Source organism: Sus scrofa, chromosome 9 (assembly GCF_054392235.1).
Source record: "Sus scrofa isolate SSC_HxYL_T2T_F1_AM1 chromosome 9, Sscrofa_HxYL_maternal_Yorkshire_Landrace_v2.0, whole genome shotgun sequence".
In the NCBI taxonomy this organism is placed as follows: Eukaryota; Metazoa; Chordata; class Mammalia; order Artiodactyla; family Suidae; genus Sus; species Sus scrofa.
In genome coordinates, this window is record NC_139391.1 from 128,385,264 (window position 1) to 128,402,395 (window position 17,132).

The following is a 17,132-nucleotide window of genomic DNA, read 5'->3' on the forward strand; positions in this document are numbered from 1 at the left end:
AAGGCTTCGAGTTTAGGATTGCAAAAAAAGTTTCCACCTGAGGCATTCTAGATGGAAAATCCTATTTTTTGTGAGGCATTCTAGATGGAAAATCCTATTTTTAAGTTTAAAAAGAAATTTATAAGCCCCCCTACAAAGAAATCTAAGGAATGTATTGAAAGAGGAAATTTCGATAAACTGTTCTTGATTAAACAATTAGAAAAAGAAAAAATTCTGCTTTGCTTTCCTTAGTCCAGGTGAGGTAGTTAGAGTGCCTTTGCATTGAGGATTATAGAACCACATTTCCTACTCCCTACCACATCTTTAAGGAAGGATGGAAAGACAGACAAAGACAGTCCAAGAGATGCTACATTGATACTTTCCTTTAAGATCTTTCCATTAAGCACTTCTTGGCAAGACCCTTTTAGCTCATCCTCAGAGCCTTCAGAAAAAACACATAGGAAAGCAATGTAGGCTTGGATGACTTATTTTCTTTTTTCTTAATAGATAAGGTGCTAGATATTCCTCTCAATCCTTCAATTTTACAAATTATAGGGGGATAAAAAGAGAATAACACAAGTAGCAACGAGCCTCTGTTTTGCCACTGACTAGCTGTGTAACTTTGGGGAAATTACCTCTTCCTTGTAAAATGAGTCAATCTCTGTCTTCCGCCGCCACCCTGCATTCCTTAAGGAGAACTCTAGAAGGCCAGCATCACTCTACAGCACCGCTCTGACCTGATGGATGAGTGTACTCCAGATACATGACATGGGATGTGATAAGACATCCTAGTGCCTGTAAGGACACCCATGTGTTTGTGGCTTCACTGAAGGGCTATCTCTATTTTCTTTCCTGCAATGGACCAATTTTCTGCCCTCTGACAGCAGGCATCCTCTACCAGCATGGTGAATGAGGTGGCAGAAAGGGTGATAAACCCAAGGTCAGAAAAGAAACAACAACAACAACAAAAGACAAAAGACAAAAAGACAAAAAGACAAAAAAAAAAAAAAAAAAAAAAAAAAAAAGGGAGTTCCCGTCATGGCGCAGTGGTTAACGAATCCAACTAGGAACCATGAGGTTGCGGGTTCGGTCCCTGCCCTTGCTCAGTGGGTTAACGATCCGGCGTTGCCGTGAGCTGGGGTGTAGGTTGCAGACGCGGCTCGGATCCCGCGTTGCTGTGGCTCTGGCGTAGGCCGGTGGCTACAGCTCCGATTCGACCCCTAGCCTGGGAACTTCCATATGCCGCGGGAGCGGCCCAAGAAATAGCAACAACAACAACAAAAGACAAAAGACAAAAAGACAAAAAAAAAAAAAAGAAAGAAAAAGAAAAGAAAAAGGTCAGCGGTCACAGAAGGATGAACAAGTGAGCAACGAGAGGAATGTGAAGCCAGCTGGAAAGCAGAACACCAAGTCAAGTACAGGAAATCAACTTCATAAATTAAATGGCACGACAAATTTTTCTTGATGATATTAACATTAGGCGGCTGCTTGAGATGAGAGCCTTAGCTCAAGTGGCTTAAAGAAAACCTAATCAGGAGTTCCCGTCGTGGCGCAGTGGTTAACGAATCCGACTAGGAACCATGAGGTTGCGGGTTCGGTCCCTGCCCTTGCTCAGTGGGTTAACGATCCGGCGTTGCCGTGAGCTGTGGTGTAGGTTGCAGACGCGGCTCGGATCCCGCGTTGCTGTGGCTCTGGCGTAGGCCGGTGGCTACGGCTCCGATTCAACCCCTAGCCTGGGAACCTCCATATGCCGCGGGAGCGGCCCAAGAAATAGCAACAACAACAACAGCAACAACAAAAAAGACAAAAGACAAAAAGACAAAAAAAAAAAAAAAAAAAAAAAAAAAAAAAAAAAAAAAAAAAAAGAAAACCTAATCAGGAGTTCCCGTCGTGGCGCAGTGGTTAATGAATCCGACTAGGAACCATGAGGTTGCGGGTTCGGTCCCTGCCCTTGCTCAGCGGGTTAACCATCCGGCGTTGCTGTGAGCTGTGGTGTAGGTCGCAGACGTGGCTCGGATCCCGCGTTGCTGTGGCTCTGGCGTAGGCCAGTGGCTACAGCTCCGATTCAACCCCTAGCCTGGGAACCTCCATATGCCGTGGGAGCGGCCCAAGAAATAGCAACAACAACAACAGCAGCAAAAACACAAAAAGACAAAAGACAAAAAAAGAAAAGAAAACCTAATCATTGGTGGCTCTGCAGGAAGCCTGTGTCCTGAAACTTGTCTTCAAACTGAGAGTTAGTCTCAGTCCCAAATTTGATGCCCCTTCCCAATCTTCATCTCATGCATGAGGATCTCACTCACTAGCTTGAGGATCTTTCTAGAGAGGGGATTCCAGGTTGGTCAGAGTCTGGGTCTGAGTCCTAAATCTGTTGATCCTAGGCTGATCATTTACATGCAGAGACTCAATTTCTTCATCTGTAAAACAGACACCCTGCTCCTTCCCAGGCTGATCATTTACATGCAGAGACTCAATTTCTTCATCTGTAAAACAGACACCCTGCTGCTTCCCAGGCTGATCATTTACATGCAGAGACTCAATTTCTTCATCTGTAAAACAGACACCCTGCTGCCTCCCTGAGTGGCTATGAGGATGGGCTGGGAGTCCACTGAACGAAGGTGAGGGTTGTGCCCCTGGAACCAGGTCTGGCATCTCCCCATGCCTCCTCTGCAGTGCTGTGATGAGAGTGGCATTCTTATGGGTTAAGTAAGAGCAGAGTGATTATAACAAGGCGGTGCTGCTCTCTATTCTGTCATCAAGAAATCGGGTTGCAAAACATATGTCTTATTGTTAGTATCTGTTTCTTTAAGTATCAAGGAACAGGATCTCCACAGCTTCCTTTGCCTGCCTCAGCCTTGCCACCTACCAGCCTGAGCCACATATCCAGCATACACAGCCCTCAGAGGAACCTTTGGCAGCCACTGCAATATCATTACTGCTACCCTTTTTCTGCTCTATATCGTGAATGCAGCCACCAAAGAGCCCTTTGGCGCTTGATGAGGCATTTTCCCAGCACCCCAAGCTTGAGAGTACGTGCACCGTGAAGGGCTGTTTGGGGTCTTGGGTGCTTATTAGTTTAGTAATTGGAACACGTGTGGTTCTTCCTGCCAAGTGTCTAAAGACGTTGACATTAAAATCTTTCCATTTGGCATGGGTGGCTCAGGAGGTGAGTCCTGCTGGCACATGGGGCTGGAGCGGAGGAGCTGGAAGTCACCCTGACCCCTGCTCCCAGGCCATCACCTCCCTGTGCACCATCAGCAGACTTGCATTTCCATGTGAATGAGCCCAGGGAAGAGAGTGTTTCTGAGTTTTATGGGTCTTTCATTCTCTTCTTTTCTTTAAAAATTGGGCCAGAAATTCTAGTCCTTTCAGCCCTCTTCCTCTCCCTGGAGTCCCGCTGGTGCATATTCTGCTAATGGGGCCTCGGGCCGTGCCAACTCAAAGTGAAGAACAGGTCCTCTGCACCGCTGCATCTGTGGCTTAATGAGCAGCCCTGAATGGAGATGAGACCCCAACGTGCACTGAAAAGACCCCATCCTCAGCCAGCTGTCCCTTCCCCACCCTCGCCATCTCCAGGTCCTAAGCCCAGGGCCAGCAGAAGGTGACCTGCCAAGCTGATACCCCACATAGCTTGGGGAAGGGCAAGCGTAGGGGACCCAGAAGCACACTCTGAACTTGTGTTCGCTCTGCTTAGCAGCTGCCAAAGCAGGGGCTGGAGCGTAGGAGCAAGTGAAAATGGGAACAGAGTTCACGTGACTGAGCAGAATGAAAAGTCTGGGGGGGTCAGGAGCAGGAGGTCAGATGCAGGGTGGGGGCCTGAAAACCCATGACTAGGAACTTCATCCTACCCTGTGAGCAAGTATTAGAACTTCTTTGAGCTTCTTTAGTAGAAGAAGAGGAAGGGAGAGGAAAGTGGCAGAGAAAACATGAGCCCCTGAGTCAGGAGCCAAGGTCACTGCAGGAACTTGCTTAGGTTCTCTTGGCACCTCAGCTCCCTTGTGTGGGAATCCATGCTTCACCTGCTGCCCAAGCCCCAGGTGAGGATTTTGCCCACAGATGGGCTTTATCAAGTAGGGGCCCATCAAATGTGAGATGTTTGTAGCTAATGAAAGGTCTTTCTAGGCAAATGAATTAGTTAGAAATCTGGAGGTGGTAAGGCTGGCTATACAGCTAGAGAATGAGCTAGGTAGGCATGAGAGTGGGAAGTCCTGAACTTAGATGGATCCGCTAATAAAATCAACACTCAGGATTTAAAAGGCAGGTTGTTCAGGACAAACAGAATTGAGTAACTTGACAGTAGCTAAAGCGATATCCATTTCATTACAGGGCATGTTGGCAAAAGCTCATAATAGCACAAAGGCCGGCAAAGAGTAGAACGTGGACTGTGCTCGCCAGACTGTCCAGGGGCAATGGCCATGAGACATCCCCATGAGAGATGGGCCATCTCGGCCTCATTCCCTTTAGACCCCACAGCTAGTTCCCTGTCTTGGTTTCATGTTCACCAAACCCCCTTCTGATCATATCCTGATTGCATGGAGATGTCTCACCAGGGACAAATGCGCAGCTCAGAAAACCTTACAATTCTCTAAAGCCAGTATATTTTCTTCCTATAATTATTTATGGGTCAGTCTCCTATGATTGATTCACATGAATTGCTTTTTGCTGGGTCCAATGTGGGGCCCTGACACAACTGAGTTTTTACACCCAGAAGGCTGAGGAAGACTAGAGCTAAGATCCCCAAGGACCTGACAACTTGGACTGTTTCTGGACACCTAACTGTCATCTCCTGGATGATACCACTCCCATCTGAATGACAACAGCCTAAAAGCAACCTGGACCAAGGTTACAGCTGGGAGAATGGAGAGAGTGGAGAGGGGTTTCAGAAAGCCCTTGTTGATCACATATATCCAAGTGGAAGTGAAGAAGTGAAACAAATCAGACACCAGTGAGGTCTCCAAGTTTTAGGAGTAGCAAACTGGGGTGGGGATAAGGCATTGGCACGGTGTTGAGAATAACGGGAAGGGTGTAAGGTTGGCATAATGTTGGCAAATACCACACGTATGTCCCTCTTCCTCCCTCTCATACTCATGGAGATGTCACTGATCAGTGTTGGCTTTCTGTCCTTTTGCAAAAGGCCAAAATCTTAAACTCCTTCTCAACTCAAAACATTCCAGGAACCACTCTCATAGGTCAGAGCTAGTACATGAGATGAAATCATGATATGTCATCTCGGAGCTAATGGGTAAAGCAGGTACTCACCACACAGTCATTGGGTTAATTATTGATAATAACCTCAGGCAAAGTAGCTTAGACAAGTTCTGGACTCCAGGGGAAAAAAGGAAGTTAACCTCTGATATCTAATTTTCATAAAGACCACAATAAACTATGGCAAGTTCTCACATTCCCCAGGCATGCTGGGTCTGACCGTATTTCCTGTCTCCTCCGTGAAGGAGGAGAGACATTTTTGAGGTAAGCAGAAGTAGAAGCTAGTGATAAGTTCAAATACATACAAACACTTGCCCATTTGAGACCCAGTTGTCTTTCTAGGTGTAGAAACTCAGGAAGCTATTATGTGACTCTGATGAAGATAACTGCTCCTTCTGTTTCCATATATACATCTCTACCACTGTCCACTCCATCTAAACAGACAGAAAGCTCCGAGTGTCTGCCACAGGCTCCTCTGGTGGAGAGTGACCCCTGGCTCTTCTTTCTGCCCGAATGGCTATGGTTTCTGTCATTTGTGATGAGAGATAGCAACCCTGTTCGATCTGATTACCATAGGAATGGAGCCGCAGTCAAAGGCCATCAAGTGTGGGGTGATTATGATGTAAAGCCCTCCTCTGCACCTGCCCTGGAGAGAAACTCTCTCCAGTGGTGGTCCTGCCTGTTGGCTTGTGACAATGATTGACAAAGACACTCCTGGGGAACATGAGAGGTGCTCACAGAGAAGACGGGTCACAGGAGCCACTGCAATAACCTGAATCATGTCACACGGCCCTGCATCCAATCTAGACCTACTGTCCTTCCCATTGTGAAAGCCCTGGACCAGTATGCCGGACCCACAATGACTGTGGAACAGCGAGCACTTGACCCACCTCCTTACTTCCTGTAAATCCCAACAAATAAAACCTCCATCACTTAAGATGATTTAGGTTCAACACTTTGTAATCTGAAAGAGCCTGCATAATACGTCATCTGTTGTAAAACTCAAGAACACTGGAAGATGTCAAAGGTGTTTTGAGATGTCATTTGAAAACCATAAACTATTCTGATAATTCCACTCCTCAAAATGCATCCAATATGTTAAACCTCATCTGAAGCAATTCAATATTTGGAAAATGAAGTAAATCATGAGAAACTTCTAAGTACCAATACATACGGAGACATTTATATGGCACAATATTTCCTAAGCAAATCTCTATGATGTTTTGTTACTCTGTGTCAATGAGGAGGTGGTGTGCGTTCCACCCTTACTTTCAAGTGTCTGCCATGCCTGTGGCGCCCTTTCAACTTGTACTGGGGCACGCTTACGAGGGCCTGGATCAGGCCCTTGACATTTCATCTACAGATCTTACAAGAGAGATGTAATAGCTAGTTTTCCTGATTTTAGTCTACGTGTCCTCCAATTTATCCTGCATGCCAGAACCAACCAATATCTTCCAGAAATATATTCATGTCATTTCTTTGCTCCAGATCTCTGTGGCTCCCCATCTCCACAAATATGGAATAAACAAACAAATGTGGAATAGATACATAAATGTGGTTCATTTATCATCTTCTTTTTGGGTCACAAGGAACCATCTCACCCAGTTGCCATCCCAGTCCATTCCCTGCCATCCCAGTCCATTCAACACTTCGTGAAGACGCTCTGCTTATTCCTTTGCCTCTGCCTTCCCTCTTGGCATTTCCTTCCCTTGGCATGGAGTCCCCCATTCATAAATCTCTCCCATTGTATCCTAAGGCTAACACATGTCCCATCTTCCACGCAATGTCCTCCCTGACCCCCTCCATCCCTCACTGGGCTCGCTCTCCAGCAACTTCACAGAGGTATCCTTTTAGCTCACAAATCTACTCTACCATACAAATTACTGCTTTTCAATGTTTGCTCCTAGATGAGTTAGCAAACTCCTTGATTTTGAGTACGAGAAAACCACATTCTTTTTAAAAAAATTTTGGCTGCACCCATGGTACTTCTGTTCCTGGGCCAGGGGTCAAACCCAAGCCACAGCAGTGGCAATACTGACTCCTTAACCACTAGGTCATTAGGGAACTCTGGGAAAACGTGGATCTTGTTGACATTGAAGAAATATCTTGACTGCTGACCACCACCCCTAGAGGCAGTTTCAGGAAGCAAGATTGCATTAGGATTCTCATTTTACCAAAAGAGAACATGGAAAATCAGTTTTGATCTTTGAGAGTCAATGTCTAGCCTGCAAAACAGAAACTAGTCAGACAGTTCTTACCACCAGAAGGGCTGCTAATACTGCTATTAGCTCTAAATAGAATTTACGACAAAAGCATGCAGGAGAGATGGCGCCATTAGAAAACAAGAATTCCCATAGGCCAGACATTGGGAGTCAGACTGGCTCCAAGAAAAAGCACTGAACCAGGTCAGGCAGCCTGGTCTCTTGTAGATCTGCCACCCTCCACCAGTATGGCTTTGGTCAAGTCTCTTAGCGTCTCTAAACCTAGCTTACCCTGTCTAGAACAGAGCACGTCATAGTTCGGATCTCTACAGGTTGCTCCAGCACGAAAATCCTTGTGTTTGTTCCCTTGCCTCCTTGTAATTTCACACTAAATTGGAAGCAAACATAGGGATTTCCTAGGAAATGATTTGGACTCTGCAGCCAACTGACCTTCAGCTCTTGATCTCCTCTCTGGCCAGAGAAGTACCCTCTACAGCAATCCACCAGGAAGCCTGACCGTAGCCCCACCCACGGCCCTGCTATGTTTCCAAACCACTGCTTAGTTCCTGTAAAACCTGCCCCTTGGCTTATAAGATGTTCTTCTGCTTTCATTTCACTTGGTTATTAACCTTGATACTGAACCCAATTTTGTTTTGCGGCTTTTGTTCTTAGCTGACTGGTAAACCCTTGGAGACTGCTGTTTAGCAGAACCTGGCTTGTCTGTCTTACGAGCTGTCCCCAGCCCCTGCCCCCATGTGTTCTTTCTAGTTTGGGCCACAGTCTCTCCTCCTTCCTCTGATGACATTGCAAACAGTTCTGCGAACTACAATGTAGAACACAGATCTTTCCATGGAGCTTAAATCCCCTAAGGAGATTAATGGAGAACAGAAAAACTGAATGACCAGACTTCAATTCAGTGGCGATGAGAAACTTGGGACATTTTTTTTCTTCTACTTAGCAGCCCCAAACCCATTCTACCTGCAGTAACATGAATGACATGCTTACTTGTCAAGCTTATGAAGTCTGCCTTGAAAGCCACCGCCAGGCCAGCTTCACGTGGACCTGCACACTCTTGTTGGGGGGATAGACCTGATAATGCCTCGGGGAGCCCAGGGCATGGAGATGCATCTTAATCGCATACAGGCACAGGAGGGCTACTGCTAACATGGATCTGGTGACAAAACAAATTTATGATTACCAAAATTTAAAAAGCCAAGCCCGGAGTGAGAGTGGGTGCTCTTGAGAAGGGCTGCTGTGGGCCAGGCGTCCTTGGTAACAGTGAACGTGGCCTTGGGGAAGAGACTAGAAGAGTGTTTAGGCCTCAAGAAGTCACTATCAAGGAAAGAATGACCCTTGCTTGATTTCTGTGACGTAACAACATCTTCTTTGAATAAGGGATTCTCCTGACTAAAATAAAATGAATCAAAATACATAAATAAAAGTAGATTTGTGAGGCAATATACGTTGGTTTTCAAATAATGCTGATTAATAGTACAACAATACAGCCTCCCTCTGAAGTTGGAGTAGGCTCAGCTGAAAATCACAGCTCGGTTCTGTGAAGGGTTTGGTGTCCATAGTTCCTCTTCTTCCTGGGATACATATCATGAGAAGCTTTCAATCCTTTCTTTCTTTCTTTTTTTTTTTTTTTTTTTTTTTGTTCTTCTTGTTTTGTCTTTTTGTCTTTTTTAGGGCTGTACCTGTGGCACATGGAGTTTCCCAGGCTAGGGATCTAATCAGAACTGTAGCCGCCGGCCTACACCACAGCCAGAGCCACGCCAGATCCGACCTGTGTCTGTGACCTACACCACAGTTCATGGCAACACCGGATCCTTGACCCACTGAGCGAGGCCAGGGGTAGAAACCGCTACCTCATGGTTCCTAGTTGGATTCATTTCTGCTGCGCCACAATGGGAACTCCTCAATTCTTTCTTAAAAGAGAGAACTGAAAGAGAAGGGTGCCAGGTTGCAAATCACAAGACAATATAAGAACAACTTTCTATTACTCAGGCATAAAAAAAAAGAAAAAAAAGAATGAAATATGGCCATTTGGAGCAATCCGGATGCAGAGATTATCATACTAAGTGAAATCAGTCAGAAAGAGAAAGACAAATACCATATATATCACTTATATGTTGAAACTAAAAAATGATACAACTGAAATTATTTACAAAACAAGAACAGAGTCACAGACAAAGAAAACAAATTTATGATTACCAAAGGCGACAGCAGGAAGGGGTGGGGAGATATTTTAGGAGTTTGGTACTAACATATACACACCACTATGTATACAAATGGTGAACAACAAGGACCTACTGTATAGCACAAGGAACTAGAATCAGTATCTCGTAATGCATAGAAAGAATCTGTATATATGAAAGTGACCCGAATCACTCTGCCGTATACTTGAAACACAACACTGTAAATAAACTACCTTTCAATTTTTTTTTAAAAAAGAACATCATCCATTTCTTGAATTATCTTCTCTGTACTGAGCATACGCATAGACTTAAGGTGATTTACACATGTTTGCTAATCCTCCCCAAAATCCTGCAAGGCAGATGTCCCCAAGGTTGCAGAGTAAGTAGATGGCAGAGCCAGGGGTAACCCCAGGTCCGTCTGACTCCAAAGCCTTTGTCTTTACGACCTCTCAGAAGAGTTCACAAAGCCCCGGTTGGACTTAGCGCTAACATTTGGTAGACTTTTAGAATCGTGAAGCCATTCTGCTCAGCCATAGCTGTCATTATTCCGACATTTATATACTAAGAACAAAATCAACAAGGCAATGCTGCTTGCCTCGGCGCCGTAGTCTTGAGGAGTCTTAGATGATGGGTCCTGGACTTTTAAGGCGTTTCAATGGTTCCTGCCACCAAGGACCAGGGACCTCTCCACTGACTGTGGCCACAAGGACCCCCTGTTCCTCTGACCCCAGACCTCTCCCCATCCAGCACACCTTTCTCCACAGCCATGTTCCCTCACTGGGACAGGTCAGAACTCCTGGATCTGCTGACACCACATACAAATCCCAGGAACTGTGCTGCTAGAACCATTTCTCCAGGCACCTTCCTCTTCCACGGTGGGCCCTTGCTTCTTGCCATGATGGACATGATGCTGTGCTGAATGAGCACATCTCTGACACACCTAGAGTCGCCCCAAGCTGGACCCAAGGAAGCAGTTTGGGACCCAGGGACAGCCCAATATATTTGGCTGTTTCTGTAGACCAAAGGGAATTCATCCTCCAGAACAGAGCAAGGGCTCTCACATTGGAACCTCTGCCCCCTCTCTGTGCCCCACTCTTCAGTGACTGAAAGAGGTTTTCGCCTTCCTTGGGAGGGAAACTCTGCACCATATGTCTTGTTTCTTTCAACATCACGGCTTGGAGTAAAACCTCCTCGTTTTACTTTTGATATGTGAAGGGAAACACTGGAAACTTCAAAAACCTTTTAGCTCTCAATAAATCCCGGGTTTCAAGATGAATTCCTCAAAAGACTCCAACGCGCCACTGAAAGCTGGGCAACAATCCCCTTGATCATCGATCCAGTGATTTCCACTCACACTGGCGCCTGCCCCCCGTGAGTCTGTCACTTGTCTGCAACAATGAAGCAGAGGGATTGAGGCTAAGTGTTTAGGAACTTGTCTAGAAATCTGGCAGACTAATTCCATGTCTGTTGAATTTAATGAAACCATTGCGTCTCTTACATTTATGTTCATTCTTAATTTCTCTAGTCATTCAGACTTTATATTTTTCAAAATAACGAATTGAAAGAAGAAGAAGAAAAAAGAAACACTTCACCACAGAAAGTTCGACACACAGTGTTCTTGGCCATATCTGAACCCCCTTACGGAATGAACTTCTCCCTTAAGTATCTCGATGGGTAGAGAGGAACCCCACCACGCCAGGAAAGGAGGAACTCAGTATTTTCTAAGACAAAAATACACTGGTTTGAGATTTCGAAACAACCACCACAAACAGGTCTTCATTTGGTGGACATTATATTAATTCCCTTGAAAGAAAAAAAAAATGTGCCTTCCCTTTTCAAGGGAAAAAGAAAAGGCTAAGTGTGTATAATCCACAAGGTATTTCAAGCAGTACGATTGCCCACTGGCCTATCTCAGTTGGGGCAAGTCGAATCCTAAGGGACATAAGACTCCTGGAGAGCAGTGGATTGTGGCACTAGATGCCTCATTCCATCTCCTGGTAGGTGTATTAACGAGGGTGCAGGCTCGACTGCAGCAAAATGAGTCCCCAGAGTGCAATGGCTTGCACACAAGAAAGGTTAACTTCTTTTTCATGTGTTGGTCCAGAATCCAGATGGCTCTGCCATCTTCGACAGTGGCTCCTCCAAGCGGGTCCAAAGGAACTGATCCACATGTCACTACCTCCCAGCCAGTGACAGGGAAAGGGCCCAGGGGAGGTGTGTACCCAGTTCGTCCCTTTAAGGGAATTCCTTTCAGCCTTTAGCTAAATGGCCAATTGCCCAGTTGAAATTCTGTTTCTCTTTTTTTCTCTTTTTAGGGCCATACCTGTGGCATTTGGAGGTTCCCAGGCTAGGGGTCGAACTGGAGCTGTAGCTGCCAGCCTATACCACAGCCACAGCAACACCAGATCTGTACCGCGTCTATGACCCTACACCACAGTTCACAGCAACGCTGGATCCTTAACCCACTGAGTGGGACCAGGGATTGAACCCGCGTCCTCATAGACACTCGTCAGATTCATTTCCACTGAGCCACAGTGGGAACTCCCTGAAAGTCTATTTCTATTAATGATGGAGAAAACATATAAATAAGCAATTTGGTACACTACAGAATCTTGCTAGGCTAAACATTTTTTACAAACCTTGAGATTTTCTGAACTTGTCAATATCTAGTCATTCATACTTCCACATTTAGAAGCCTAAATAATAATCATGCTTCCAGAGCCTTTCAGGTTCAGCACACATTTCTATTGCATTTGTAGTTTTCCAGTGTGAAAAATTTCCAGCCAGACACAGTGCTTGTATTGCAGTCATGAGATAAACAGCAAAATTGATTTATTTTTTAAAAAAGGCTGTAATTTACCAAAGTATACTTATGAAGATATATAAAACTTGAGCAACTGTTAGTAAAAAAAGAAATTAAATCACTAATAAAAATCTCTCTACAATGAAAACACTAATCTCAGACCATTTCACTGGAATGTTCAACCAAATATTCGAGAAAGGAATAATTCCAACCATATGTAATCTAGTCCAGAGAAGAGTGTAAAGACAGATAATGGGAGGAAAGCCATCCTCAGCAGGAACAGCATGTGCAAAGGCACAGAGGTAGAGAAGAGGATGACGAATTTGGGGAATTAGTAGCTCGGTATAGCTGGAGCTCAGGAGCTGTGCTGAAGAGAAGCAGGTGATGGGGCTGAAAAATCAGGCAGGGGTAAATCTTTCCAAGGCATGCAGAAATTTGGTTTTGCCGTATAAACAATTAGAATCCAGTTAGAAGGTCAGATCAGACCTGCATGTATCTCTAATGAGGGTCTGTGCTACTAGTGATCCTGAGATACCACTTGGTATTTAAGCAGGAAAAAAAGTATCTATAGAATACAATTTTATCTTTTTTTTTTTTTTTTTGCCTTTTCTAGGGCCGCTCCCACAGCATATGGAGGTTCCCAGGCTAGGGGTTGAATCGGAGTTGTAGCTACCAGCCTACGCCACAGCCACAACAACACAGGATCTGAGCCGCGTCTGCAACCTACACCACAGCTCACGGCAATGCCGGATCCTTAACCCACTGAGTGAGGCCAGGGATGGAACCCACAACCTCAGGGTTCCTAGTCGGATTCATTAACCACTGCACCACGATGGGAACTCCTAGAATACAATTTTAATACCACCATCAACTGAAAACCTTTTGCTAATATCCTAGGAACAAAGAAGTTTCAATAGCCTCTACAAATTCCTTTAAAAGCTGTCTTAGCTAAATTCTTATAAGCACTCATATAAGCCTGAACCTGGAATGGCAGATATGCTGAGCACAAGCTGCCTTGCCCCCTCCTCTGGGAGGAGCTAATATTTATTGAGTACCCTGTGCTAGATACATTGCTAAGCACTTGGCATGAATTATCTCAACCGGTCCTCATAAGAATCCTGTACTATAACCTATCTGCATTTTATTGATGAAAAACAAGCCTGAAAAGTGATTAGGTAACTTGCCCAAAGCCACCCTGTTAATAAGTGGCAGAGACAGAACCTGAACTTCTATCTGACTACACAACCCAGGCTATTAACCACTATGCTGTCCTGCCCATGGCAGACATGACTAATCGATCATTGCATTCCTTCTCACTCAGCCCAGACTGGGCCTCCCACGTTAGCATAGTGGTCTAGGAAGCCATTATAGATAGATCAGCATTGGCACATGGTAGGACTAACTGCTGCCCTTGATACCCTGGTGATGTCATCTGAGATGCAGCCTCAGATTCAGATTCAGCCCTCTAAGCCTGAACAACATCAATAGCTGAGCTGCCACCATAGATTATATTCTAACACTTTTACTTGGAGTTTTTACATTAGAGGGTCCCCCTAGATTGCTTTTCTAAGCTGATCCATATTGGTCAGTGTGTTAGTGTGGAATAATGACAGAAGGAATTCAAGCCATCCACCAGCTGTCAATATGAGCTTGGTACCCATAGAGAATGCTTTTGATGAGAAAATTGCAGAAGTGATCCCAGAAAGAGACTATGGCTTTATGTTACATGCTCCACATATCTGGATTATTTGAATTAATGCAGAAGTTAGAAGCATTGTGGAAGACTCAGAGTTGATTTGGATTTTGGAAAATAATGTATTTCTAGATATTTTCTCTACACATTAAAGGCAACTCGTCGTTCTACACAACCATACAAAGTGGCAAGAAGCCCAGTGTCCACGTTAAGGTTATAGAGCCCCTCCTGGCAGATGGATCCACCTTAATGCAACTGCTTCCCCTTTTCTTTTCAAACTTCACAACAGTCACAATTTGCCACCAAGTATTTACAAAGCACAAATGGTATGGTGGCTTGAGATAGCTCAGGAATGAATGGTAAGTTTGGAGCTAGGAGGAGGGGAGAGGTCTGACTGGACCAAGCAGGGGCCTGATCCCTTGTAATAAGAGGGAGAAACAGGAATGACCCACCTGGATTTGAGGCTGGTCCTGGAAGGGCAGCTGGGTGCTTCAGGTGTGGTGACATGGGTAGCACAGCCATTCTTGCCTCAGGGCTGGAGCAGGTGAGCAGGTGGAAGAGCCAGTCAAAATCCAGGAGCCTGTGGTTACCAAAGGGGCAGAAGGTGACGTTGGAATATGTGCTAGCGTAGGCTAGGAACCCAACCAGGGCTGAGGTGAGAGGGCCAGGCTTTCACCCCAGGGAGCAATGATGATAGGAGTTAAGTGAGGTACCAGGCTAGACACTCGAGGAAATTCTCCAAAGAGAGAGATGACAAGGGTGAGTCCAACAACAGGGCAGGTCAAAAATCCCAAACATGTGGACTAGGACAAGTTGTGGGAATAGGGAGAGGCAGAGCAGTTTAAACAACTTAAGCATAACCTGGACATTTGATCCTAGGATACTGGATCCTAGAAAAGCTGGTAGTGCAACAAGGTTTTGGGACAACTTGGGAGCCCAGGAGCCATGGCTGGTCTCCCTCGCAGGCCTGGCAGTCTGAATGCACACCCAGCTCCCACGGGATGTGGCAAAATGGCTCTGATGCATCTCTCATCTCTTCTAAGATGGTCTCAGCACCCACAGAGGCCTATAAGGGGAACTGATTGTATAGAAACAGGGAAGGGAATTGACTTGTCATAAAGTGGTGTTAAATATCCCACTTTGATTAATTCTCAGGATACCTCAGAATGCTATGACCTGCCAAAAATCACAGCTAGTTGGTGATCCAGCCAAGACCTGAATTCATGCATGACTCCAATGCCTTGGCTCTCTCTACCCCATCAGTCTGCTTCTTGGAGCACTGAGTCACATGCTACTGGGAAAGACAGAGGCGAGAGACACTGAAGACCAGGCAAAGGAATCTGATTCCATAATCATCTCAGGGGTTTTTAACCCTGGCTACTCAACAAACTCTTCTGGGAAAGTTTAAAACATGTGTACGTGTGTGCGTGCATGCGTGCGTGCACACACACACACACACACAAACACACGTCAGGACCATGCCCAGAGATCCCGATTTAATTGCTTTGTGATGGAGTCTGGACATGGGTGTTTCTCTTTAAAAGTTCTCCCGGTGATTCTAAGGTACAATGGAGGGATTTCCCTCATGGCTCGGAAGTTTAAGAATCCAGCATTGTCACTGCTATGGTGTGGGTTGGATCCCTGGCATGCGAACTTTTGCATGCTAAGGGCGTGGCCAAAACAAAACACCAAAACAATAAGGTGCAACTAGGGCTGACAACCATGGACTTGCCTTGTTCCTGGCCATTTAAGGCCATCTAGTGCACTCAGGCCTGCTGGTCCAAGGAGGCAGATTGAACACCAGGGCTCAGTTCCTTCCTTATCTGTTTCTAACTTTTCATTTGTTCTTATTCCTCTTGGCTCTCAGTTCCTCTGCTGTCTTGGACAGGAACACCCAGTTCCTGCTTGGGCTGTGGAACCCAACCCTTGTTCTCTGCTCTAGACAAGGATGAGGCCTAGAAGCTGATCACAGGTGGGGTGCTGTGTCTTGGAAGCCAGTGGTGCTAGGGCACTAGAAATCTCACAGAGGGATGCAGGACATGGAGGGAAGGGGAGGGGCTCAAGGGGGAAAAGAGAGCTAAATCCAGGGAGAACATTCCAGAGAGTCATCACCAAGCTGAGGATCTAGGCAAAGAGAACTCGGCAAAGAGATCTGCGGAAAACAGCTCAGAGAGAAGAGGGTTTACAGCTGAGGTCAGGAGGGAGCACCTGGATAAATTCTCTGAGGTTGAGATATTACCTGCATATCCACTGTCTACTTATCAGGAGCTGGCAACCCAGGGCCAGGTGAGGTCAACACATGGGCTGGCCTGGACCCATCTGCTTACCTGCCCAAGCTCAAGGAATCTGTGTGCTCTTATCCTTGGGCTTCCTCACCCTCAAACAAAAGATTTGGCTGAAAGGGCAGAGCAGATGAATACGGGAGCCTGAAGCAGAATTTCAGAAACGAGCCAAGGTAGAGACACCTGGGCTCTCAGTGTGTTGGGGGGTCATGGTTGATTTTGCTGAATTGCTAATGAGAGTTACCTCGATCGGCTCTGTTCTGACCTAGTTGAGAACTTAGAGGAAAAAGATAAACCTACTCTTTGCTTGTTTGATCAAGAGAACTGGTCTTTTGCCAGCAGCGGTGAACAGGCCAAGGAGAGCTCTACCACCGGAGGGCTGGGACTGGCAGTGCCCTTCCTGGGGCCAGAGTTCCAGTCATTTCTGTGAGTTTATAGCTTCCTGATGGCCTTCGTCCTTAATGGTTCAGTTACCTTTCACTACCAGCCATGTTTTAGGCTAAACAATCCATCCTTTCCTGGAGCAGCCAGGCCATGGAACAACAAGAGTCCCTTGAATGGTATCTGGTCCAGTTCTTCTCAAACCTGCTCATCGTCAGGGTCCTAAAGACACAGATGCCCTCATCTAGAGCGGGATTTACAGAATGAGAACATCCTCTGGGGCTGTGTCCCCCCACTTATCTTGCAAATTTCTGTTTTGTCTTTTTTAGGGTTGCACTTGCAGCATATGGAAGTTCCCAGGCTAGGGGCTGAATCAGAGCTGTAGCTGTG

At 45.7% G+C, this 17,132-nt stretch overlaps 1 long non-coding RNA gene across 1 annotated transcript in view; it reads right to left on the reverse strand.

Annotated features, from left to right (window-relative positions):
- Positions 1 to 17,132, reverse strand: part of LOC102162221 (uncharacterized) — a 173,655-nt gene that overhangs the window by 28,564 nt on the left and 127,959 nt on the right. Inside the window, exon 11 of the long non-coding RNA XR_014816393.1 lies at positions 14,532 to 14,659. This is a non-coding gene — a long non-coding RNA (uncharacterized LOC102162221). The remainder of the gene's footprint in view (positions 1 to 14,531; positions 14,660 to 17,132) is intronic.